Source organism: Sturnira hondurensis, unplaced genomic scaffold (genome assembly GCF_014824575.4).
Source record: "Sturnira hondurensis isolate 20B ecotype Veracruz unplaced genomic scaffold, ASM1482457v3 Scaffold0018525, whole genome shotgun sequence".
NCBI classification, from domain to species: domain Eukaryota; kingdom Metazoa; phylum Chordata; class Mammalia; order Chiroptera; family Phyllostomidae; genus Sturnira; species Sturnira hondurensis.
In genome coordinates this window covers 11013897-11039373 of record NW_028091156.1, presented here as the reverse complement: position 1 = coordinate 11039373, position 25477 = coordinate 11013897, and positions in this window count along the sequence as shown.

The following is a 25477-nucleotide window of genomic DNA, read 5'->3' as shown; positions in this document are numbered from 1 at the left end:
CCACTGCCGATTCGACACCAACTTTTTTTGTAGCAGAGCAGCCCTATAATTTTGTTTATACAGTATAGTGTGATAATGTGTAACATCTTACCACCAAAGATAAATTAAAGGTGGCCCCCCAAAGTGGCAAAATCCAGAATCACCATATACAGTTTTCCGCACACTTCTCCTCGGTATCTTTTCATTATCAGGGCCTGAGACTCCTTTTCTCCTCCGTCCCACTTCCAACTTTTCATCAGTGTGGCATTCAAATTATTTCTTGGATGTAATACCCTGATGCTTTATAGCATGTGTCTCTGAAATGTGTGAATTTATACATTCCTATATCCCCTCATTGGCTTCCCATTGCTAAATTAAGAACGAAATGACAGGACATGTAACATGAAGCATATTACTGTACTCGTCCAACTGGATAGAGAGATCATTTTCAAATGTAGTAGCAAATGCTGTTGCAGTACAAAAAAGTTTCTACCTTTTCTAATCCAAACACACTGAGTTATTTTAAGCCCTGCCCACATCACCCAGATGCCACACACCTTATGGAAGAACACACACCTTAGATACGGCAGGGGCAGCCGCAGTGACTAGCACAAATCACCAACTAGACTGCAGTGACATTGGCGGAAAGATACCCTCCCTCCTAAATAAAAGTCCATGAGGAAGTCGGTGTGGCTCCGGGCTGGTAGCTCCTTGTCCAGGCTGGTAGCCGTCCCACTGGACACACTGCAAACCAGAACTAGGCGCTGGGAAGAAATTCCTCTTTCAGGTTGCCATCACACCAGGCCATTTTTGTAATTTGTGGGCATTGGTAAATTTCACTTGACATCAGAATTAATCCAGAAATGTGTAAGTAAAAGAAGTAGGGAGAGGGTTTCAGGTAAAGTTTCAAACATGTCTAAAGGAATGAAAACCATCCAAACTTCAGGGGCATTTCGAACCTTCTATGGAATTAGAGCGTTTCTTGTGTAGTGTGTGTTTTGCGTAATTGTATTTGCACAATTGTTCCTTCCTTCACGGAGAAACGTCTGCCCACAGAAAGCTCGGTCTGGGTTCGCCCATCCAGACAGACGACAGTTCGACTAACTCTGCACGTTTCCAAGTGCCGTGCAGTTTGAAATGACAAAGACCTACCTAAGAGCAGCTACTACCAAAATCAAGGCAACAGATGTGGGTGAGAACACAGAGCTACATGAACCCTCATTTATCATTGGTGGGAGTGTAAATTGGTGGGAAAAAAAAGTCAATTTTGAAAACTGTAGTAAAACAACACCTGAAGCCAGGGGTCTGTCAGTCAAGGTTGAACAGCTGATTCTCAGCAGAGGGCTTGGGGCAGGGATGTGGCTGGACAGGAACTCCAGCGGGTACAAGCCTCTCCCCGTCACCTCCGACTACTGCTGAACCCACACCTCCCCCAGAACCCTGCGCGTTCCCTCCACAACATTATCCCAGAAGGGATGGGTATATTGGGTACGTCATCAAAGGCTGCGTACAAGAATGTCCATGGCGACAAGACTTAGAGAAGCCAGAGACTGGCAGCAAGTGCCCAGCTGCAGAGGAACGAATGAGTCGTGCTGTTGGCGCGCAACGTGGTGACGTTCGGCAGTGAGCCAGCCACTACCGCACAGAGCAGCACAGCTGAAGCCCTAGAACACAAGAGGCTGGCACCAGCACACAGCTATTCTATTTATATATATAAAGTTTAGAAACTGGAGGGATATACCTGTGGTGCTAGAGTCAGAATAATTGCCGCCTTTGTGGCTCACTGCTATTTCTACAAGATTGTCTGGCCGGTAGCAAAAGATGCTCACTAGAGATAGTCACTGATTGAGAAAAAAAAGATTCCCTGATGAATAAGCAGTAGATACCTTCCCCGCCCCATGGAAAAAAGTCAGTGTTTCCTTCTAAGACGGTTTTGAAATAATGGGTCAGAGATGAAAAGAGGGCTCCTTGAGAGTATCCTCATAGCTCAAAGAAGTTCATGAACCTAGAAGTACTGCAGGAGGAAATACACTCCCTACGTTTGCTCCTGCAACCATTCAGTCTTTATGAGACAGCACTCAACTTTCCCCCCTATTACAGACCCTAACTATCAGGACAAGTTCGGAAGTCACCCAGAAGGAAACTGGGGAGCCCCACCTCACCGTGCTGAGAGAATAAACACTTTGACACTGTCCTCACTGAAGACTCTGACCCTCGCACACGGGAGGCTGGGAGGCTGCGTCCGTCTGAGCCGTGATCCCTGGAACTGCACCAAACCCTCAGAGGACTCTGCTCCGAGCGCTCCTGTCCCCGGGAGTTCAGTGGAGAGCCCTGAAATCCCTGCAGTCAGCAGGGCTCTTTCAAAGGCGACTGTGTCCTGCCCTCCCTGGGAAAACAGGTCTGTAAAATCCCTAGTCACTTTCCCGGGTGCAGGGTGCGCGGTCCTCCAATGAGCGTCAGAACTGCTGCTCATCGGCCCCGTCTCCTGTCCACAGCCATCAGAGTTCTCTCTCCCCTTGTCTCACCTGGGGCTGAAATAATTCATTAAAATTAAGCCCAGGCACCAATATGTAAACCGAATCACCAGAGGGAGTTTTTCAATGTTTCTCTAAGCTGAATATTTAGATCCGCCCTCTTCAAAACCACTTATGTTTAAAACATTTTAAACACATGTTTGATTTAATAATCCCCGGAAGTCTACACCATATAATTGTCCTCCCAAATTACGGAGGCTGATATATAACATTTCATGTCACCCAATTAATGTGGGAGCTACCAGAAGGGTTGTTTTTGTTTTGGCTTGCTTTTTATTTTATTTTTCAATTACTGTGGACATTCAATATTGTTTTATATTAGTTTCTGGTGTACAGTGTAGTGGTTAGATAATTATACATTTTACAAAGTGATCCCCTAGTAAGTCTCATACCCACCTGGTACCATACACGGTTATTACAGTATTACTGACTATATTCCTTGTGTTGCTCTTTATATCCAAAGGAGTTATTGTTGAAAACAGCAAAGAATCAGGCCCCAAATTGCAATTTTTAAAAAACAGTCTTATAAAATGTTTTTTTTAAACCTAATCTAACACAAGAAGAGCTTGCCTCCTTACAATGGAGATGGAGATGAGCCAGGAGGAGGTCAGGAAAGGGTGCAGAAGAGAGAGATGGAAACACACCCGTGAGCTGGAGACCCGCAGACTCAGCCAGGCAGGGGTCTGCTCTAGAGAGAATTAGCAGGAGAGGAAAAAAGATGTGGACGCCTTTGATCAATGAGAAACCCTGGAGAGGCGAGGCTGACACAGTGCAGGGTTAAAAAGAGATTAAAAATAAGATGCTTGCAGGAGATGGGGCCGCAAAGAGAGCCAGCCCTTTTTCAAGTAATGGGAGCCAGCACACAGAAAACACATAAACAGTGGTTCATGTGGTTCACAAACAGTCTCGAAGTTCTCACACCTCTCTCAGAGCCTTCCTCAAACTGGTGAAACCAGGTTGTGTCACAGCATCTGAGCCAACCTTAACTACGAAATACTTTTAAAGCTGACTCTCAACGAATGAGATTTCCCAATGATATCATAATGAAATAAACTGTGTTAAAAGGAAACTCTTATAATGAATTCAGAAATTAGATTATTTCTTCCCTCCACCAGAGGCAGCCTTATTTTATAGGCCAGATGGCGATGCTGACCCTTATTAACACAAATTAAATTGCACTTAGCACTTAAAGAAAAACCATGGATACCAGCGGTCCAGCTTTGCACAGAAGTTCCTCCTCTGATCAAAGAAAGAAAACTCGTCAGAAAAGATTAATCTAACCCTTCTACATGGAGACCACCCATATACTGCTCCATAATTACAAAAACATAATTTGGTATCAAATATGTGTTGGAGAAAACCAAATTAAATGTATTACTCTAATTTGAATTGCACTGGAGAATGATATCGCTAATAAAATAGGATGATTCACTACAGTTACAATTAATTAAAGTGAATAAAGAGAACATGTTTGAGATAGTTCATTCATGGAACCCAACAAATAAAGGTCCTTTTTATTCAAATGAATAAAGTCATAAAGCTCTCTTTATTTACAGTTTTTAAGAACACATTTCAGTTGAATAATAATTATGCTGAAAATTATTCCTTGCACAATGGAGGGCGAGCCACTCTACAGAAAGAACAGAAGACGATATCTACACAATTAGCAACCTGAAATTCTCACAGAGTCAAACCAGATGCAAAGAAAAGCAACTGTAACTAAAGTCCACGTGTAATTATTCACAAAGTAGTGACTAGGGAGTGTAAGTGAATAATGACCAAAGGACTCATCAGGCACCTCTCATTTCACAGCCTTGGTCGTACGGCTAATGCATCAATGGATGCAGATTTTAACGATTTTGTGCATAAGGTAAAAAGGTCTCAGCAAATGAGAAGAATCAGTCTCTAGATTCAGAGTCTGCACGAGGGAGTCTGACAGTCCCACCCCTACCAGGAGGGGCTCTGGGGGGACGGGCTAAGAAAGTGGACTCGCTCTGAGGAGCACGCGCCCCATGCCCTGCTGTGGGCACCTCCGCGGCCTCCGGGTCTTCACTGTCATCCCGGGGGCAGCCCCAGCCGGACGCAGAGAGGCCGCCCTGTCTTCCAGCCACCGGTCTGTGCTCTGAACCTGCCCGGTCCCGAGGCACATTCTCCACATTGTGGGACCAGAAAGGGCCTTTATCAGTAGACCTGGAGTCCATGAGATTCTCAGAAATAAGAAAAATCACAGGAGCTGGTAGGCAATTAAGAACACCCAACGTCTAATGAAGTAAACCACGTTGTGCTCATTTTCCACGTGAGGAAACTGGGATCCAGCACTCACTCCCCCATAATGACAAAGTCACAGGCAGCCAGAGCTGCTCTGCAAACGCCAGACCTGGACCCTCTGACACCAACCTGCGGCAACGATTCCGTAGACCCGCTCGATCCCGCCAGAGACCGGGAAGGAGACCCGCATCTTCCCAATGCAGCTGCGGGGGAGCCACAGAGCGTGATCTGGGACTCCCGCTGGTCCTGGGCACCTTCTCAGGGATCCAGGAGGCCCAAATGATTTCCATAACCACACAAACCACGCCCCGCGTTTCTGAGTCCTCAGATCACTGGGTGAGCACTCGGTGGGGTTTCCCAGGGACTGGGTGGGCCGTGTGTCATCACAGAGGAGTGGGTGTGAGGCAGGCCCCTCGCAAGCGCCCAGCTGTCTCCTCTGAAGCCAGACAGTAAGAAACACGCAACCACGTAAAACAACGCCACTATTCTTGCTAAAGTGGCATTTGGGGGGGGGGGGCAGAAAATAAGATTTTTCGTTAAAATGTTATTTATGTTAACCTGGAATGAGTTTTTCATATTTAAATAAACTATCAACACATCGTTTTTTAAAGTTTTCTCAATTTTAAGTTGCATACACTAAATATCTCTAGATATAAGCAGTCAGAGGCTCTTTGGGGGAGTAGGTAATTTTTCCGAATCTAAAAAGGTCCGAGGAACAGGAAGTGTGAGGGCCTTGAAAAGCACTCGCCCTCTCCCACCAGAGCACAGGGGAGAAACCCACGCCATGGGGAGTGCTTTCCCACGAGCACCCAGAAACAAACGGTCATTTTTCTCACGGAGCCCCCCACACCGAAGGCATTCTTCTCTGACGAAAGACCTTCCCAGAGATTATTGCCAGGCGCCGTACTGTGATTCTTTAAATTGTGTGGGAGCAAAATGGAATGCGAATTAGGAAGTGAGAAGTCCAATGCTTTCATCACGAGGTTTCACCGCATGCCTTTAACGGGAGTCCACAACTTTAAAAATTGCCAAAGAATCTTCTTAGCAAAGTACATTGGAAAAGGGTGAATACTTAGCTTACCACAAACTGTGATCAGTCTGTAACTAAAACAAAAGTATACGTGTATGTACAATGTGTTATAAAATGTAACCACAATGAAATGTTATAAGAATGTACACCACAGGGCATGTTCCACACTACGAGACGCTATAGAAACACATGAAAATGACTCAAGCACACGAGCCAAGTCACACCCAGAAGAAATTTGAAGGGTCACTTGACCACGGGGACAAATTTCTTGATATCTGGATAGCCAACAAAATGTTCAGAATACAATTACGCGCATCCCTGTGTGTAACTTGAGTGCATTTAGATGGTTTTTGTCATCTCTAGTCTGTCTTCAAAACAACCTAGAAGGTCTTTAGAACAAAATTTTTTTCCATGTTTATTATTTGTATTTTGTTTTTTAATCTGTTTCGCTTTATTTTCTCTGTGGATAAAATGGTACAGCATAGAAAGAAATATTCTTACATATTTAGACCAAAGGTAAATGGTTAAAAAAAATTACAACAACCTTCAAGAATGACAATGATGATGACATATCCATCAACACGAAAGTATATTCACAAAAAACAACTACAAACCAAACCCTGGTACATCACACCCAACCGACGCCATGATATAGGGTTGGGAAGAACACAGTAGCAAAAATACTTGCCACCTTAATAAAACAGGATCCAAATGCTTTACATCATTTGGATTTCTGAAGATTTCTTAAGTAAGAGTCACTACTTGACATAAACGAATTCAAATAAGTATAAAAGAGCAAAATACGTGAACGTGATAGGAAAGATTGTGAAAAGGAAACATACCACGCAAAAGGCTGTAACCCATACCTCTCCACTGTGGAGAAAACACAGCCAACGGCCCCTGAGTCTTCTGCGAATATATCAGGTCACTTTCGGAAAGCAGCTGCTGGCGCAGAGGAAACGTGGACTTTAATGCTCAGTGTCACTGGAGTGGCAGCATTAACTCGAGTCCACTTTCCTCTCTGAGTCACATAGAGGTCGGCCCCGACTGCAACATTTCCGTGGGGGGCGGGGGGTGTCTGATTTCCTAGCCGACCTCTACTGTCGTCTGAGACGCACGTGGGCCGGTGGGGTAAACGCTGTTTGAGCTGCGCAGCACAAACCATCGGACAGCCAGGGGGCCTGAAAATGCCCTTCGAGGCAGCGCAATTTTCACTCAATAACATAAATTCAGGATAACCCTGAAATTCTGCTCTTAGGGATGTACCCTAAAGAAAGGCCTGCACAATGGCTCAGAAACATCAGGAATAAGGGAAGTTATCTCAGGGTTGCTTAATGGCTGGATATAACAGCCCACAAGCTGACCGCTTAAACAATGGCCGGTCCAGGCATGTAATGAAGTGCTGACATGCCAGCAAGAATAGTGATGGGGACATGTTCAGCAGAAAGAAACATGTTAGCAAAATGCTGTTGCATTAAAAAGTTAAAATCCAGGTAAAATGGCATCACTCTTGATAACAACGTGGCTAAAAAAATATGTCTAATTATGTAGAAGGCATGTAATAAATAATCAAGAATTAGAGGTTAATCTTTAGAAGGTGGAATTATAGATTTCTTAGACTAGTTCTTTACTCTGTTCTATAATAAATATTACTTTGTAATAATGATTATATTTTTATAATAAAAATGAATATACATAAAGGGGTATTGATCCGCAAGATTATAGCCAGTTTCACACAAAAGTTATGGAAGACACCTTTTCCCATACCTCTGACAGACTTTGCAAATATCTCCAGACAATCTTTCTGATATGTTGTTTCTTTCCCTATACAGGTTGAGACTTGGTGGTATACTACTGTGCACTTTTCCTCTTTGAGCTACCTTTTTTTTTTTAGGTACACTTCAATTGACCAAAACAAGAAAACATACCAGCAATTTGCTTTTATTCTTGAAAGAATATAAAGTTTTTAATCTGTGTGATTTCCTAATAGAGTAGTAAGTCTAATGTTAGACAAATAAAAATAACTGACCATCTTCTTCCATCACTGTCAAATCACTTGGAGCAGGTAATGTTCTTTGTAATGTTAGAAACAAAGATTTCTTGAACACACCTAAAAGCAAAAACCAGTAGAAGCCTCTGGGGGGGGGGGGCAGACTTTGTCAGAATTAACACCCGTCTGAATACAAGGGAGCTTGCTACCTCTGACTGATTACAAATAATCTGAGCAAATAACAGATAATTAGGATCTGTTTCTCTAAACAGACTAATCGATACCCAGAAAGTAAGAAAATCTGACTCATGGTTTCATGGGCTCTGTTTATCCAATTGTCGGTAGCAATAAGGTTAAAACTATTTATAACACTCCACTGTCAAAGCAGAAACTAGTTATCACCAGGGTCAATTCTGGCTCTGGTGAATAACTTTCTTTCCATTTTATCTTGACCACTTGTATTGACCCAACAAGAGCTGGAATTTAAAACCAATCAACACTTGATTCCTTTGTTAACAGACCCACATTAACGTGGGTCATTGGAATTGGCAGACGTTTTCTCTTAAATCAACTCCCCACTCCGAGAAACCTTTCCGTCTCAAAAGCCAATGCGCCAAAACACAAGATAACCTGAGCTACCCTCCTACTTCGGGTCAAATGCATAGTTTGAGTGCCCCAAATACAGAAGAGGAAGGGGGAAAAAAAACTGTACCATCCAAAAAGTGCTCAAAAGCTGATAACGAAATTATTTAAAATGAGCCACATTCATCAGAATAACAGAGTAACTTCAAACCAGAGCCATCAAACTGGCAGAAAGCCATGAAGTCAGACCCTGATTCCGGTGAAAGCAAAAGGGCCTCTGAACTTCACCGGGTTCCTGCGGCTGACTCCGCCCACATCGCTCAGCCGTCCCTCCCTTATCCACGTTCTCCTGCTCTACACTAGGGAGGGACAAGTGCCGGGAGCTCCTGCTGGCACTCATGGAGCGGACAGAATTCTCTAGAATTACACCGGCCCACAACGTGCTTCCCGGATGAGACATCACCCGGGGTGAGCGGAAGCAGTGAAAAATTTCTGCCTTGTAAATACCAAGAAAGTTTTCTGAGATGACTCCCAGCTGGCCTAGCGCAGGTGACAGCGGCAGTCCTCACGGCCCTGTCTGATGTAACTCGTCCGGACTGGTGTGACCCAGGCCTGTCATCTCCAAGGAGCGCTCTGCCAGCAGTGCCCCGCGGGGAGGGACTTTATTCAGGGGAATGACTGGATCGAAAATGTATGCTGTATGTCACCTCCCTTCACAGGACAATGCCTGGAGCCACGGCTTGCAAAGCACTCTTGTCAAGTTCTTTTTTATTTTTGTCGTGTGGCTAGTGAGTAATTACATGAAAACATTCCACTGTCATCATTATATGACTGTGCAGGACATAGGTGTGGAGTGGAGTAGGACATAGGTGTGGAGTGGAGGGAGAGAGAACTATCAGAAAAATAGTGTATGTTCAAAACTACCATAGAATTCTTTGAAACTCTTCACAGATACTATCTCATACAACTGGAGTCAAGTGAACCAAATGGTACGTCTGTGTGACCCAAAGTCATCAATAAACATTCAGCTCTTTCACTGAACCACTGTTTTAATTATTGGTTGCTGTTTAACAAATCACCCCAGAATGTGAGTGGCCTGAGATATGGTTTCTGATCCGGCAGCTTCTCTGGACCAGCTGAGCTGGTGCTGCGGCTCTGAGCCCCACTCAGGGCTCCGCTCACCTCAGGGTCCTGCTTGAAAGGGCTCATGTCCAAGCTTGTTCGTGTGGCTGTTGGCGGAACTCAGGCCTCAGTTTCTCCTGCACTGTTGTCTGGGAGCCCCCTACTCCCTGCCCATTCTGTGCCATGGGGGCCTCTCCACAGAGCATCTCACAGACTCGGCAGAAAGTGCGTGAGCAGGAGAGAGCGCGGGAAGAGAGAGCTAGCCATCCCCACCCAGAAGGGACAGCCCCTGCTTTCCCTTTCCTTCTCAGAAGCTAGTCATTACGTCCAGCTCAGACTCGAGGGGAGGGCCTGACACCGAGCACGAGCACCAGGAATTGGGGTTCATAGAGTTGTGTACGGGGTCGTGTCAGAAGCTGCCTTACCACTTCCACTCACACCCCTATTATTATCATGAATAGGCCAAATGATATTTTCATCCCCATAATTAACACCCATTAAATTATGACCTCTTGCTAGAGAGTCACACTTTAAAAGAAAATTGTTTGTTTTATAAGGAAGCCAACTGGTACGATCGGCAAGAATCTACACCCATGTAAAGGAGAAAAGGCCAAGTTGGTAGTTGGCAGTATGAAACAGACAACGCATTCGCAGGATCCTTCTTTTTGGTGGTTGTGTATCATTCATGTCACGTTTCTTCTTCTCCTGGGCAAGATGGTGTCAGACGAAGCAGCAGTGCTGAGAGAATCCATGACCTTCCAGCATTTAATGGTTATCAGCACACGCACAATTGACATGCGCGGCACCACAGCCCAAAGTGCACACTGACAAGCAGCTTCCTCCATTTACAACCCACAGTCCTGGTCTGTAATACCACGACTTATGTAATAAAGACGCAGTTAAACAATAGACAGATAAGACACTAATTAATTAATCCTGAGTCCTCACTATGAGCCAGGGAGTGATCAAAAGCACTTAACCCCTTAATGCATGTGTTCACATATATACTCATCAATGTATGGAAACCTACATTACATTCGAGAAATCCCTACTCATTGACACCTGTGAATATTTCTGAGGTGTTTATAGTGTACTTATAGTGCAGTTAGATGGAGGTAATACAACTTTTTTATCTTTTCTTTTTTTTTAAGATTTTATTTATTTATTTATCTTTTAGAGGAGAGGGAGAGAGGGAGAGAAACATCAATGTATAGTTGCCTTTCGTGCATCCCCTGCTGGGAGTTGGCCTGCAGGGAACCGGCCTGCAACTCAGGCATGTGCCCTGACTGGGAATCGAACCGCGATCCTCTGGTTCACAGGCCCGCACTCAATCCACTGAGCTACACCAGCCAGGCATTCAACTTTTCTAAAGCCTGCGATTCCTGCTGTCACTTGGCCATCAGCACGGAGACCTCGTCCAGAAAACTACAGCGAGTGCTATGTGACCCCGCCTGCTTTACCCTCATCTAGACTGGTTTACACACACTTGGAATTTGCTTCCTTGAAGTGAATTAAATAGTATGCTTGGAGAGCTGGTGATTTTATTTCTGCTCGAGGAAATTATCTTTAAATTCACAGAATTGATTTTTTAACCCTGGGGTTATTTGTTTTTCTCCCCTCTAAATACACACACATTGTTATAGAAAATGTCAATGCTTTTTCATTTACTTTTTCTGGTGCAAAATTTGCACTGACGTTACATAAAATATACACTGATGTGCATTATAAATTTTTAAATAAAGCTTTACAAAATGAAATTCATGCTATACCATCAGCTCAAAGTGCTGATTAAGGTGCTCCAGTCATACTAAAACATGCTTTATTTTTGTCCATTTTTTAAAGTTCTGACTTTGTTGAAAATGTCAATACTAATAAAGTCATGCGTTGATTGTTTTTAAGTAGTGGAAATATGTGGAAAACAAAAGCTAGGTTCTTTCAGATCACGAAGTCTGCTCATAGGCAGGCTCCCCAGACATCTCTTCCAGCTTGCTGTGACGGTTGGCAGCCCATGAGCTGTTAGGCGACCGACCGAAGCACCATTTTTCTCCAGCCATTCAAAAGTGGTTATATTATTTATGCTTTTTTTCCCCACACAAAAAAGGCCGTTTTACTCGGAACACCATCTATGTTCTAGCACTACTTTCTTTTGCAAAAATTAAAATAATGCATATTACTGTATGTGACATTCCAAGTCATTTTCAGTTAACTGAAATTAAAAAAATCTTGTGTATTGAGAGGATAATCCTAGTTTTGTCCTGCCCTTCCCAGTGAGACACCCAGCCACGGACAGATGCTACCGTGTGCCCAAAGGGAAAGGGGTACCCCATGCTCGTGGGCAGAAGCAGAAAGGGACGTGACAGAGAGCGGAGAAAGACGGCTCTCTGGGCAAGTGGGAGACGCTCCTAGACAAGGCAGAATTCGCAGGATAAAAGCAGCAGCTCGCCAAGACCTTCTGGTGAATTTCACTGCAGAAATATTTCACTTAAACACAGTGTCTGCTGCCATTAGCAATGAGAGAAGTTAGCGGATCTGGCTTCTGACTGGTCACTTAGCAACAATGAGTAAGTGTTAATGATTTAAAAAAACCAAACTTAGAAGTATTAAAATGACTGTCAAGTTCGTTCACAAACTAACAGCACTAGAAACCAGAATCAATTATTTACAAACTAGGGGATTTTAAAATAGCAGAATTTTAATGAAAAATTTACCAACCACTTAAACTGCCATCTTTACTCTTAGTAGCCATTCTTCTCATACGTCCTCATCCATTTTCCAAGGAACTTTTCTGTTCTCTTTTGGTAAATGGACGGTTTGCGTGTCTCAGTAAAGAACCATCACTACTCTTTGAGTTATAGACAAAATCCTCTTGGTATTGATCCAAATTCCTAATGGCCAGCCCTCAATTTCCGAGACTTCTGGATCAAAGCATGATCACATACTGAGCTTCTTTCATCATTAGCAGTTCCAAAGCCTTCCCATAAAAAGCTAAGAGAAAAAGAAGACTTGAATCCTGAGCCCCTGAGTTAGACACTACCAAGGATGTCTCCACAGGCAAGTGCCCAACCAGCACCCGACAAACACAGGGTCGGCAGGTGGGCGCACAGCACCTGCCTCCCCCGGTTGGTCCTCAGTTGAAAGTGGGCAAACGATGGCAAAGTGCTGATCGATGCGGGACACAGATGTCGGGGCTGCTTATCCCATGGGCTGAGGCTGGCTTCCTGGTCTGGCAGCCAGGTCCCTCTTGCACGCAGGTCAGTGCTCCTGCCCCGTGTGCCATGGCCATGGGCAGTTTCCACGTTCGGTCTCACAGGAGCGAAATGCAAAGCCTGACATGCCAAAAACGGACCACCAAACCCTGCTGGGAGGCCGAATGAGCTGAACTTTGCTCTTCCTTCCCTGCTCCTGTCTGCAGACCACCCCCCCCACCCCGCCCAAGCTGGCTACACAGACTTCCCAGAGCACCTGAAGTCATCTCAGCTGACGCACCCGCTTCGCCCGAATGTGCCATGTGCATCTGATGGGGGCACAACAGGTGACCTTTGGAGAAAGCCCTCCTCGGGCCCCTCCCCTCCACCTGAACCACTGGCGAGAACGTTGGCGTCACACTTGTGTCTCATGACTTCTCACATTTCAGAAGCTTCGTGGGATTCTGTATATCACGTTGGTCATTGCTCACAATAACGAGAATAAGAACAGGTACTGGCAACTTTGCAGGCGTTCGTTTATTTGATCCTCCATTGGGGCGCCACTTTAGCACAAGGGAAGTGAGACCAGGCTAGGTTAAATCATTCACCCAAGGCCACCAGGAGGGCGGGCCGGTCAGGAATCCAACCCCCTGTCTGTGCGACAGAGAGCAAAGCTTTGTCTGTAGCTGGAATATCGGTTTCCTAAAAGAGGAAGCAATGACGTAGCTCACTGGAGGTATTTTTCTTGATTCAAACAGAGTAACCATCCCCTCCCCTCACTCCCCCTGACTACGCCCTCAAGTTCAGGGTCAGCTCTTCCCTGCCCTTTGAGGCAGCCCCTGTACTTGGTAGAACGTGTGTGGGGCGGACTTCCCCAGACGTGGAATAAAATCCCTGCCAAGGTCTTGTGTCCCAGAGAGTCATGCGAGCGGCTCACAGTTTCTCAACCTGCAATCATCCCCCTAGAGCAAGTATTGATTTATAAAGAAACAGGTAAGAGCGTTGAGAAACATCTAATTTCACTCCATTTCTGCATGTGCCACTGAAAGTGACGACCCAGGAAGCTTCCAGGAGTCCCGGCTGTGAAGAGAAGAGGCCCAGAAGCAGCTCTCCCCTGCTCACTGTGACCTCTGAACTGTTTACTCTGCGGTTCCACCACACCTACCTGGCCCGGCCCAGGCACACCAGCCCACTGTGCAAACACAGGGAGGTGGGGCAGGCCATGGAAGGCGCCTCTCCAAGTCATTGTCCCAGGGCCAAGCCCACACTCCCTGCTGGTGGGGTGACTGTGACCTGGGCAGCCAGCCTGTGACGGTTTCAGTTTAAGTCACCCACGAATGCGGGAGTTGCTCGGGAGAGAGGCTGCCCAGGCTTCATGGGCTCCATTCCAGCAGTGGTGCAGAAGGGAAAGGTAACAAAGAGACGCAAAGAAATGTTTGGGGTGCGGGGGATGTTCCTTATCTGAGCAGGGCTGATGGCTTGGTAGGTAAGAAAATGTGTCAAAATACACGAGATATGTGCAGCTTATTGCCTGTCAGTTTTACCCCACTTGGGCGGTCAAAAAAATAATAAAGAGTAAAGTAAAAATAAATAAATAAATAAATAAATAAATAGCCATCCTGGTCACTCTGCGCTTGTGCACCCTACACACTCATACTGGTAGCAGCAGCTCCCACCTGCTAAAAGCCTCTATCCTGACCTGCAGGGTTCGAGATGCCCCTGAATCCTCTCCCCTCACTGGGGGACGGAGGTGGACCCCCCTGCCCCCGGGGCAGAAGGCTTCCCTGACACTCCCCCTCTGCCACCCCTGGGCGTTACCCGCCAGGCTGCCACGCACCCACCCTCCCGCAGGGCGACCCCCGCCCCTGCACCCAAGCTCACTAGCACAAGGGAGGCCTGCTCGGCTCCGCCCCCAGGTGCTGCTGGAGCCTGGCTGAGCAAAGAAATCTCTAAATCAGAGGAAGCACAGTGGGAGTCTTCATAGAGTTTTCCCTCTCTAAGCTGCTTATGTTCTTCTTGGGGAGTTTACAGTTCTCAGAAAATGTCTTTTAGTCTTACAAACGGTGCCAAAAAAATAAATTCAAAAGCTGAAGAACAAACGAAATCAGAATTTAAGGGTTTATATTTAAAGCTCAAACTCAAGATTTTTCATTCTATTAGAAGCAAAATTTTTGCTTCTATTCAAAAAAAATTTTAAGAAAAATAACTTGACTGTCGATACCACTGAGTTCAAAGCTCATGACGGTTTGGAACAGACGTGTTTGACACTAGGTTTCTAGTCTTTTCTTCCCTCCTGTGCACAGGAGCCTTAAGCGGGTGCCGTTTTATGGCAATGGAAACAAAGGGCAGGCGACTGTTTTGCAGACGGAGAGTTGCTGGGGCAGTGACACTGTGTGAGGCGAGGGGGCGGGCGGCGCGGGGCGCAGAGCTGGCGGGCGAGCGGCAGCTGTGAGTGATGCGCAGGGGCTACAGGGAGAGCAGAGCTTGGCCCTCGCCGTCCCGGGCCCCCTTTGTCTGAGCTGCCCCCTGCCCTGCCCTGCCGCTGCTTCAGTGCGCACGTGGGGAACCGAACTTACCCCCCACAAATGGCAAAGGACAGTCTCCTCGCACCGTCCGGGAAGGCGAGCATCCTGGACACGAAGAGACCATCTTCTGAACAGATGGGTGCGACGCCCGTTTCCTGTGCTCTGTCGTTTTCGAGCTGTTTTGACGGGCTTTATTTCAGATGTGCTGGAGCGTCGCCCCCAAGTCATAGAGAAGACACAGGCCTGAGCACCCCCCTTTCACCGGGTCTTGGAGAGGCTGAGCATCCCACTTAAGGTCGAGCTGTTGTCAGTGGTGGAATCTGAACTGGAAACGGATTCCACGTTTCCAGACCCGCACTCAGACCCGCACTCCTGCCCTGTCTCACTCCGCCTCCTCGCTGACCTTCAAGGAAACTAAAGGGCCTCATCTTCTCCACGGAAAACACGGAGTCCCTGGCCCTACCCCTGCAGCCTTCCGCCCTTCCCCCCTCTCTCCTTCTCCACCCACTTCTTAAAGGAGTTCCCAGGTGCTAGTCACATCCCTACAATCCGGCCTCCATCCTCAGCACTCACAAAATTGTCCTGGAAATCACCAACAATTGCTGATTCCGCTTAACTTTCCTCAAAACTCCCCTCCCACCATCCTTCACTGTTTGGCCCTTAACTGCAGGTCGCTTTCTCTCCAACCTCAGAACCTGCTGGATGGGCACAGGCAGAGGCCTGGGAACATTCTGTGACCCAGAGACTTTCTGGAGTTCGAATAACAATGGTCAATTATTTTTAAAGAACTTTTACTACAGCCTTCTATTTTCCAAGCAAGTGCTAGATGATTCCACAGGCCCGGCCCCAGTTTACTTCACAATAATCCTGTGCGGCAGACATCACCGTCTCTATTTCACACCCGAGAAACGTGAGAGTCAGAGAAATGGAAAAGCTGAATCCATTACGGCAAAGTTGATAGGCGTCCCCGCGTCCCCGATTACAGTGTGTTTTGCCCCACATCTCAGAGGCAGGCCCCTCCACAACCCAGCAGGGGAGGGGGCACTTGGAGGACATTTACTTTCCAGAGAGGAAAAGTTTACCAGTAAAACACAAATTTGAAACAAGAGATTTTAAAAATCATTTTGTACAGATACCTTCCCCAAAATCATGTTCTTGTGGAGTGATCATGCACATAATAACCTCTCCCTAATGCCACGGCCATACTAGGAGCATGTATTGTTATATTCTGTGCAAAAATAATAATAAAGTTCTATGTGCATCTTTCTGTTTCTCCTTCCTCGTTCAGCACTGGACTCTTGTTAAGTCTTTCTGGTGTCTTTGCTTTTTACAATTATTTTATGCCACATCTATTCTACACTGTTGGTCTTTCAGAAATGAGTAAGCAGGTAGTAAAATGGCCAAAGTATTAGGAACTGCTCGGAAAACAGAAGTCAAATCCTTTCTGTGTGAGACGGTCAGTCCTGTGTATGCCTTTGGGTGGGGGCTGCTCTGAGAGATGTTTTTTGGGTTGGGATTATTCGTTTGTTTGAGGGGAGATTTTGCCCTCCCCTGCAACCTCACCTGCGATCTCACAGGGACTCTGGCCAAAGTCACCCGCTGAGTCAGGCCCAGCCCTGATCCACAGGAACCAGGAGACAACTGCTTGTCTTAAACCCATTGGTTTGGGGCTCATTTATTACATGGCAATAAAAACACCAATACAGCAGCCAACACACAGGTGACTGGCCAGGGTGGAAACACAGTGTGGGGTCAGCGGCTACAGACTGCAGCCAGAAGATTGTGGACGCTAGAGGACCTGTGCCTTCTCTTTCCTGACTACTGGTGTCATCTGGTTTGAGCGCTCTGTAGCAAAGTCCCTGTGGTTCTGCCCCAAACCTGTGAATTTAAGTAGCAAATTGAGCTGTGGGGACACATCTAAAGTGTTGGTAGTATTGTGATTAAAAAGAAAAAGAAAAAAAGACAGCTACAGGATCGACTTTGAATTGTTCTTAAACCAACTGGTGTAAAAACCTGGAAAAACATGTTTTTGCAAAGAAAATGAAGCAAAAATAAATATTCTATTTACACTTCAAAAGACATGTGATCCTTTATCTTCACTTTACCAGGTGAGGCCAACGTTGGCCTGTGCCTTCATCTCACTCCACACAGCCTCACCAATCGAAAGCAGTCACCCGTGCCATAAGCAAGAATGCCTCATGCGACAGGGATTATGTTTATTAACTTTCTTTACTAAAGGTGTAACTGGAAAATTCCAGGCTTCAGGAAAGTCTAAGAATCGTCTTTCCCCAATCCCTAGGCCTGAAGTTCAACTAAATGACCATCACTCCTCTCATTCCTAATATGTTACTTCTGCCCCCAAACCTCATCACTGTCTGTGACCCAGGCTCCAGAGGTCAGGCCTGTCTGTCCCCAGAATCCACACGAGGAGACTGGCGCAGCACAGGGGCAGCTGAGGGTGCAGGGCCTGCCGTGAGGGGTATGGGCAGAGCCTGTGTCCTGCACATCGACTACTGTGTGCGTCCTTCCCAGACAGACAGTCTGTGAGTTCCTGCTGGGGGGACTGTGAACCTAGCCGCTTTCCAAATGGGGACTGAGAAAGCTGTCAGTCTTGGCGATGGTGTTGAAGGTGGCCTTGGCAAGGTGGCCCGGCGTGACAGGGCAGTGTCCTGTCTCAGGTGGAGCACTCATGGATGAAGCCACAAGCAGCAGCTTCTCTGGCGTGAAGGACGCCAGCGCCCCGGGGCAGGGGTGGATTCCTACACCAGTACAGCGCTTGTTGCCTTGCAAGGCACAGAGTGGAGCTTTCAGACCTCATTCCCGCAGCAGCCTCACCACACAGGGGGCAGTGGGGAGCTTGGCCACGGGAGGCAGGGGCTACTTCCTCGGGGCACTGCGCACCGAGGCTGACTTGTCCGCTGTTGAAAGCCCCAATGGTGACAAATGCCTTTGGTCCAGATCTAGCTGGGCCTGCTCCTGCAAGGCACGAACTTCAGTCTCTCTCTTGAGGGATGCCCCCAGGAAAAAGAGGGAGAGCCCTCCGGGCCCAGGGCTTCACGCCTTTGCCCAGGTAGCCCAGCATGGTGACCGTGGTCCACTGCCTGTCCTGGGCGTGGCCTCTGCCCTGGCATTCCAGGGTCTCCAGAGCCTCGGGACCCATAGCAGCCCGCAGTGGCCTGGTGTGTTCTCGAAGAAATAGGCCCGCTCTCTTCTTGCTTTCGCTTGCATCGGAGTCAGAAGTCGGCACTGGCACCGGCACCGGCGGCGGCAGCCCAGGCCTGCGGCTCAGTGCGCTGCTGGGGGCAGACACGAGGCCGCTGGGGGCAGACACGAGGCCGACAACCGTCAGAAACCTCCCTCTCGGGCTCTTCCGACTGGCCCACCCGCCACAGGCATCTGACTCTTATTCGTGAGAGACAGGAAGTCGCCCCATCCACTCAGTCCTTCATCAAATAAAGCGCAGATTGGGGGGTTTCTGGCTCTGTTTTTGTTCTCTCTCTGCCCCACCCCAATTGCTTGTCCAACGGATCCTGAAATGGGTTTAATTATGTTCTTATTTAATAACCTGCATGATACTGGTGCTTAAAAACTCACAAGCGGGAAGAAGAAGGTGATTAAAACATGAAGGAGACAAATTTTAAACAGAGGAAACCAGAATTTTGCTTCGTGGCTGGAATTGGCTGCTCCCACGGGGGCGGGAAGCGGGGCGTTGAAAAGGAAGGGGCGGGGCTTGTGGAGGTTTCTCCTAGAAACACCTGGAGGCCCCTGGGCAGGGAGACTTGCTCCGACGCTACATCCAAGGCGGGTTCTGTCTCATTTTTTTTAATTCCTGTGTTTTAACATGTACCTATTTTAAAGCTGAATCTAATAAACTGTTGGCAGTAGAAATAAGAGGCAGTCTCCAATTCAATCCTAATTCCCTGGAGAATTTTTTTTTAACCAGTCAAGATCAGATGAAATTTAGTTCTTTTTTTACAGACACAAGGAACAAATTAGTAGTTTTAGATCAGATTTGAAACACGGAAAACCTTTCCTATTTCCCAGCATTTTGCTTAGTTACTTTCCTGGGCACAATTTCAGGGTTTTGTAGCATATATAACACTCGGCTGACACCCATGTCATTTCTTTGGGTTACTTAACTTTTTAAAAAATGTGCTGCCAGTTCTCACTTGACAGCATCTACGTGTCACTCCTCGCCAGTTCTTCCTCACTTTCAGCTATTCTTGGGATTAGAGCAAGTTTGCCAGATTTATCAGAATGCCCCGTTAAATTAGAATTTCAGATAAATGATAAATAATTTTTAGCCTAAATATGTTCCACGCAATATATGGAACATACTTATACTAAAAACTTCTTTGGGGGACTGGAAACAACAGAAATGTATGCACTCCCCGTTCTGGAGGCCAGAAGTCTGGGTCCAGGTGAGGCAGGCCCAGGCCCTGCCGAGGCTCCAGGTGGGGGGCCTCCCTGGGGTCCGCAGCTCTCGGCGGCTCCTCACACATGGGTCCCCTCTGTGTCTCAGATCTCTCCCCGAATTTCCAAGGTCCACAGATTTAGGGCTCACCAGTTAATACAGGTGAGCTCATCCTGAAATCCTTAATTACATCTGCAAAGACCCTTTTTCAAGTAAGGTCTCAGTCACAGGGTCCAGGTGCCAGGATGTGAACATAACTTGTGTGGGGGCTGGGCGGGGGGCAGGGTGGGAATTCAAGCTGCAACACAGGAGAATGGCTGAACATGAAACACCAGCTGCGGGTGATTAATTGCCAGCCCAGAGGCATGGGTGCCCAGGTGGGGAATCCATGGAGGTGCATCTGTGTAAGGGTCTTTTCCCCTGGTTTTCCCATCACGGCCACCAGATTCTTATCTGTCAGAAGCACATGGAACCCACCCCACTCACCCAGTGGCTCACTCAGGAGTGACTCAGCTCAGTATTACTGAGCCCTGTCTAGTGCCAGAGTCGGAGAATCAGGGCAAACTATGCTTTCAAATGAGAGACCCTTGATGGATCGATGAGTAAGTGAGCACACAGGATCGTTATGTAATTTAACGAGCGCTACAAAGGAAAGGAACAGGCGGCGAAGAACAGCCAGGAACACAGCGTGCTGCTCCGAAAGGACAGGCAGGAACGGGCCTGGAACCGATGACAGCTGCACTGACCGCAAAGGGGCCAGAGAAGCCACCACCAGAGACCCCCGTGAAAATGGTCTGGGACGAGGAAGAGTGGGCTAAAGGCCTGAGGCTGGGAAGGGGTCACTGTGCCCAAGGAAGAGGTGGGGCAAGTAGCCAGGACACAGTGGCCAGGCCAAAGCAAAGAAACAGACCCTTAAAGATGTTTTCCAGGTCAAAGGATAGCACCATGCCTAATTAATATCCGTGAAATACTGCATAATGTTTAACTTTACGACTGGAAAGAGCCCTTGTACCGGAAGGTCTTATCATCACTAGTCTTTTGTAAGGTAAGAGTCTAATGAGATTACATGAATTGCCCAAGTTCAATCATCTAGCAAACAGAGAAGCCTGGGCTCACACCGGGCTCTGCTTCCAGCTTGGGTGCTGTGCACACTCAACACCCTGCTCGGAGTCCAGAGAGACCCCGGCCTCGTGAAGCGCCTCGCCACTCTGGGTAATTTTTGCCACGAAAGGAGAAAATGTTACGCAGTGACTGGCTATATTTTCTATTTATTATGCAGGTTTTTAAAAATATTTATTTATTTATTTTTAGAGAGAGGAGAAAGAGAAACATCAATGTCTGGTTACCTCTCACGCGCCCCCTACTGGGGACCTGGCCCTGCAACCTAGGCATGTGCCCTGATTGGGAATTGAACCAGCAACCCTCTAGTTCAGAGGCCTACCCTCAATCCACTGAGCCACACCAGCCAGAACTTATTGTGCTCTTCTTCTTAAATTATATACTAAGGCATTAAGATATATGTCAATAGTAGAAACAAAAGCATGTATGCTTTGAGTGATCCTAATCTTCCTCTCCCCTCTGCTCTGACCACCCAGAATGCTCTGCCTCCTTAATGCTAGGAATTAGGAAACTAACTCATAGACAAACAGGTCCTTTCCTCCCGTCTCTGTAGCTTACAGCCCCTGCTGAACACCCTCCTTGGTGTGTGTTTGGTCACTGAATCCACCTGCTGTTCCCTCAGACCGATAATCACCACCAGGCTCCTTCACTTGGCGCCCCCACTCCTCCTGCCCCAGGGCTGCCCACCGGTCATTTCCACGGCCCGTGGTTCACTCACAGCCAAGCCAGCTGTTCTTGCCTCCGGGTCCTCAGTAATTCTCACTGTCCATCCCCTCACTCCTCCTCCTCCAGCTTCCAGAGAACCAGCACTGCCGCAAACGGTCAGCACGCCGCTGCCGCAAACAGTCAGCACGCCGCTGCAACAGTTCAGTCACCTGGCGCGGACAGTGCCTTGTCTCCGCTGGGCCCTCCCAGGCCTTTGGTTCAGCTTATTCGACAAACGGGAATTGGTGGAGCACTTCCATTACACCAGCGACCATGCAACGATTCTAGGATGCGAAATGAGGAAGAGCCTCATCTGCTATATCCAACCAAAAAACTCTTCGGAAATTTCTCCAAGCTCAAGTTTACTGCTCACTTCCATTACTTGTCTTTGTCTCCCATTTTACCAAAAATACTGACATCTCAGCATCTTTCACTCCACGTGGAATCTCGGTATGTGTCAGGGCTCTCTGGAGACCTAGAAGCAGTGAACTAACTATCTACACACACACACACATGCGCGCGCGCACACATGTATGTATATATAGATTTACAGAGAGAAAGAGAGAGGAGGAGATTGATTTCACACCACTGCAGGCTGGCACGTGCGTGCTCCGCAGGGCAGGCTGACAGGCTGGGGACCCAGGGAGAGCTCACGTCCAGAGGCAGATTCCCTTCTTTCTCGGGAACCTCAGTGTCGGCAGCCCACCCCCTGTGTGGGGACCATCTGTTTTACTCAGGATCTGCTGACTCAGTGTCCCCCATTCCTAAAGGAGCATCTCCACGGCACCGTCTAGACTGCTGTTGGGCCAAATGACTGGGTTCAGCAGCCTAGCCAGTAGACACCTAAAATTAAACCTCACAGTCTCCGTCTTCATGATTGTTTTTTTACCTCATCTCAGTCATTCACAAGGTGTTCCACTTCCCAGGTATTGTTACCCACCCCCCAGGAGCTCCCGATCTGCCCTTTCTTTCTCCTCCAAGAAGTTTTAACAATTACTCTTTGTTGTTGTTTTTTATCCTCAGTGTTCACTGGCTTCTTCCCTCATGCTCAGATCTGCATTAGCTTTTACATAAGCCTGCCTCCTTCTCATCCACTCTCTAGCTACCACCCTCTAGTAATGTCTTGCCAAATTGGGCAATCTGCACTCGTTGCTTTTCCTCACCACCCCTTCATGCCACCTTGCTTTGCTCTCAGCCTTCCCATGATCTTTGAACCTGCTCCCTCTTCTCAGTGGAAATGCTACGCTGTGGTCTGATTCTACCCCCTCCTCACCCCGGCTCCAAGCCTCCTTCACCACAAGGTCAGTCAAGGGGGGACTTGCCATCAAGGGACTTTCCACATGGATGGGGAAGGGTCGGAAAGAGACATGACTTAGAACTCGAAACTCACTCAGCAAAGCTTAATAACATTGCATTGCACTAAATAGCTCCATGTGCACTAAATAACATTTATTTTCAGGAAGACAGGCAATCTTTCAGTCACTGAGCTCGTCTTTCAAAGAGATTACAGGATATAAATTTTGTAGAATTATTTACAAATTGTAGTTGTGACTGCAAGTTGAGTGCCTTTGCAGCGGAGGCTTTTCCAAAGCCTAATCACAGATGATTAACTACCTGCTGAGCAACTGCGTCCTGCCCTGGGGAGGGCGGCTCCAGACCAAGGAGGATCTGCCCAGAAAATACCTCGCTTAGAAATATTCCCAGTTAATTAGAGTCATCCTGCCTGTAACAAAAATACGTGAACAGAGGCAACTCAGGGAAAGCGCCTGTCACTACTAAAATCGACCTAAGTAGGGAGACAAGAAGAGAGCATCTATCACTTCCCCTGAACCACACAAATAGCATCACAGATGTTCAGGAAAAGGCTGGATTGCAGAGGAAGACTCGAGACTTTGCTGAGATTCCCAAAGATGCCATTCATTTTCCCCACTGTTTTTAAGTCAGTGTGATAAGCAGTACAAGAAACGTTCATTACCAAACGTCCGAGATTGTTTCAGAAAGGGGAACGACTGGATAGCCTGATGGCTGGAAACAAGTGTCCCTTAAGCCAACAGACACCTGAATGAGGTGCAGACATAGGCCAATGAATACTCATGAATGCTTCAGCAGAAGGAAGCCGTTTTACTCAACCCCATTCTGTTTCGGGGGGATGTGGCTTGAAATGGCTAGGTCGCAGCCAATGAATAATTTATGATAGTGCCAGGAGCCACTGAGTAACCTAACTGAAGATGAAGTCATTACTGAACAAAAGGGGAAATGCCCTTTGAGTTCTTCTAATTCCACATGAATCATCCCATAGCTCTGATCTACAGTGATCCAGTACCCACAGTTCCAGGTCCCTGCAGTGTTGGGTCACTGCACCAGGTACCCTCTGCGTGTGCACCAAAGGACTTCACAGAAGTCAGAGCTCCGAGGAGCTTAGTTGGAGCAAACTAATCTGCGTCCAAACCCAGTGTAAGTCCATTTATAAAATGAGTTTTATCATACATTGGTCCTTTTTTTCCTAATACACGTCATAATTCCAAAAGAGAAGCTTTAATAAGCACAGACAAGAATGAAAGTTGATGAACCACATGCCAAACAATGGACTATTGGTTCTCTTTATTCTGTCAGAAAGAACCCCCTCCCTTTCACTGACATTCTTGCTTAGAAGCTATTGGAATTCCATAAATACAACATCATCACTGGTTCCACGTTTTTTCTAATGAGCCTATGTCAGAGCAATGAATAGGACTGAGGTAGACTGAAATAGGCTTTCTACCCTGTATTGGTAAATAAAGAGAGGCACAGAGAATAAGAAGCATAATTGGAAGGGACAAAATAGACAGAGAGGTTAGGAATAATATAGGAAATGGAGAAGCCAAAGAGCTTGCGTACAGCCCATGGACACGAACTAGGGGGGATGCTAGAGGGAAGGCATGCAGGGCAGAGGGGGCTAAAGGGGAGAAAAAAATAATGGGACAACTGTAATAGCATAATCAATAAAATACACTGAAAAAGGAAGTCATGCCCCAAAAAGCAGTAATTGGCTAGTTCAGTGCTTCGACAGCCTGCCCCCTAAATGCACTGAAACATCTCCTTTCCACACCTCACGTGGGTTTAAGCATTTTGGGCATTGATGGTATCTCTACTCCTTGGACATAATTAAACTTATTAGACTTAACTACTATATATAATTAAATTTTCTTACATTTATAATTACCTACCTAGGTTATTTAAATACCTTGAGTCACAGAGTGTTTTCTTCACCTGTGTAACCCAGTACACAGCAAACTATACACTCAAAATGGTCTGTGACTTCAAGAGCTATTCTCAGTTTTCCAGGAGGGAGGAGGAGGGGTGGTGAAGGGAACGAGCACGTGAAGACCCTGAAGAAGGCAAAGGTGCCGTGTACATGCTCACGTGAGGAATAAAATCAACCCTAGACTGTCCATTGGTTGTTTGGTGGTTGCCTGTTGTTTCTGTGCTGCTTCGCATTCACATGGCGTGCTCCTCCCACACTAACACTGTCAGTGACAGGTTTCTTTTCAAAAGTTTTTTCAGCTTTAGATATAACTAACAAATTTAAAATGTATGTATTTAAGGTATGCATACACCTTGATGTTTTGCTATATGTATATATATTGTGAAATGATTGCCACATTAACTAGAACAAAAGCTAATGAACACCCATCGTCTCACATAGTTACCATTTTCACACACACACATGTGTGTGCACATACATACATATATGTGTATGTGCATATATGTACAGATGCATGTATGTATACATATATAGCTGTGTGTGTGCGCATGCATACACGCACATCTGGTGAGAACACTTAAGGTTTACCCACTTAGCGGATTTCAAGCATGCAATGCAGTGGCGTCAGCCATGGTCACCACAGTGCTGGCCTTAGATCCCCAGAACGTCCTCACGTACATAACTGAAACCTGTCCCTTTGATCAACATCTCCTTATTTCCCCCCACCCCCACTCCAGGCAACTACCCGTCTATTTTATGCACCTTTGAGTTGAACGACTC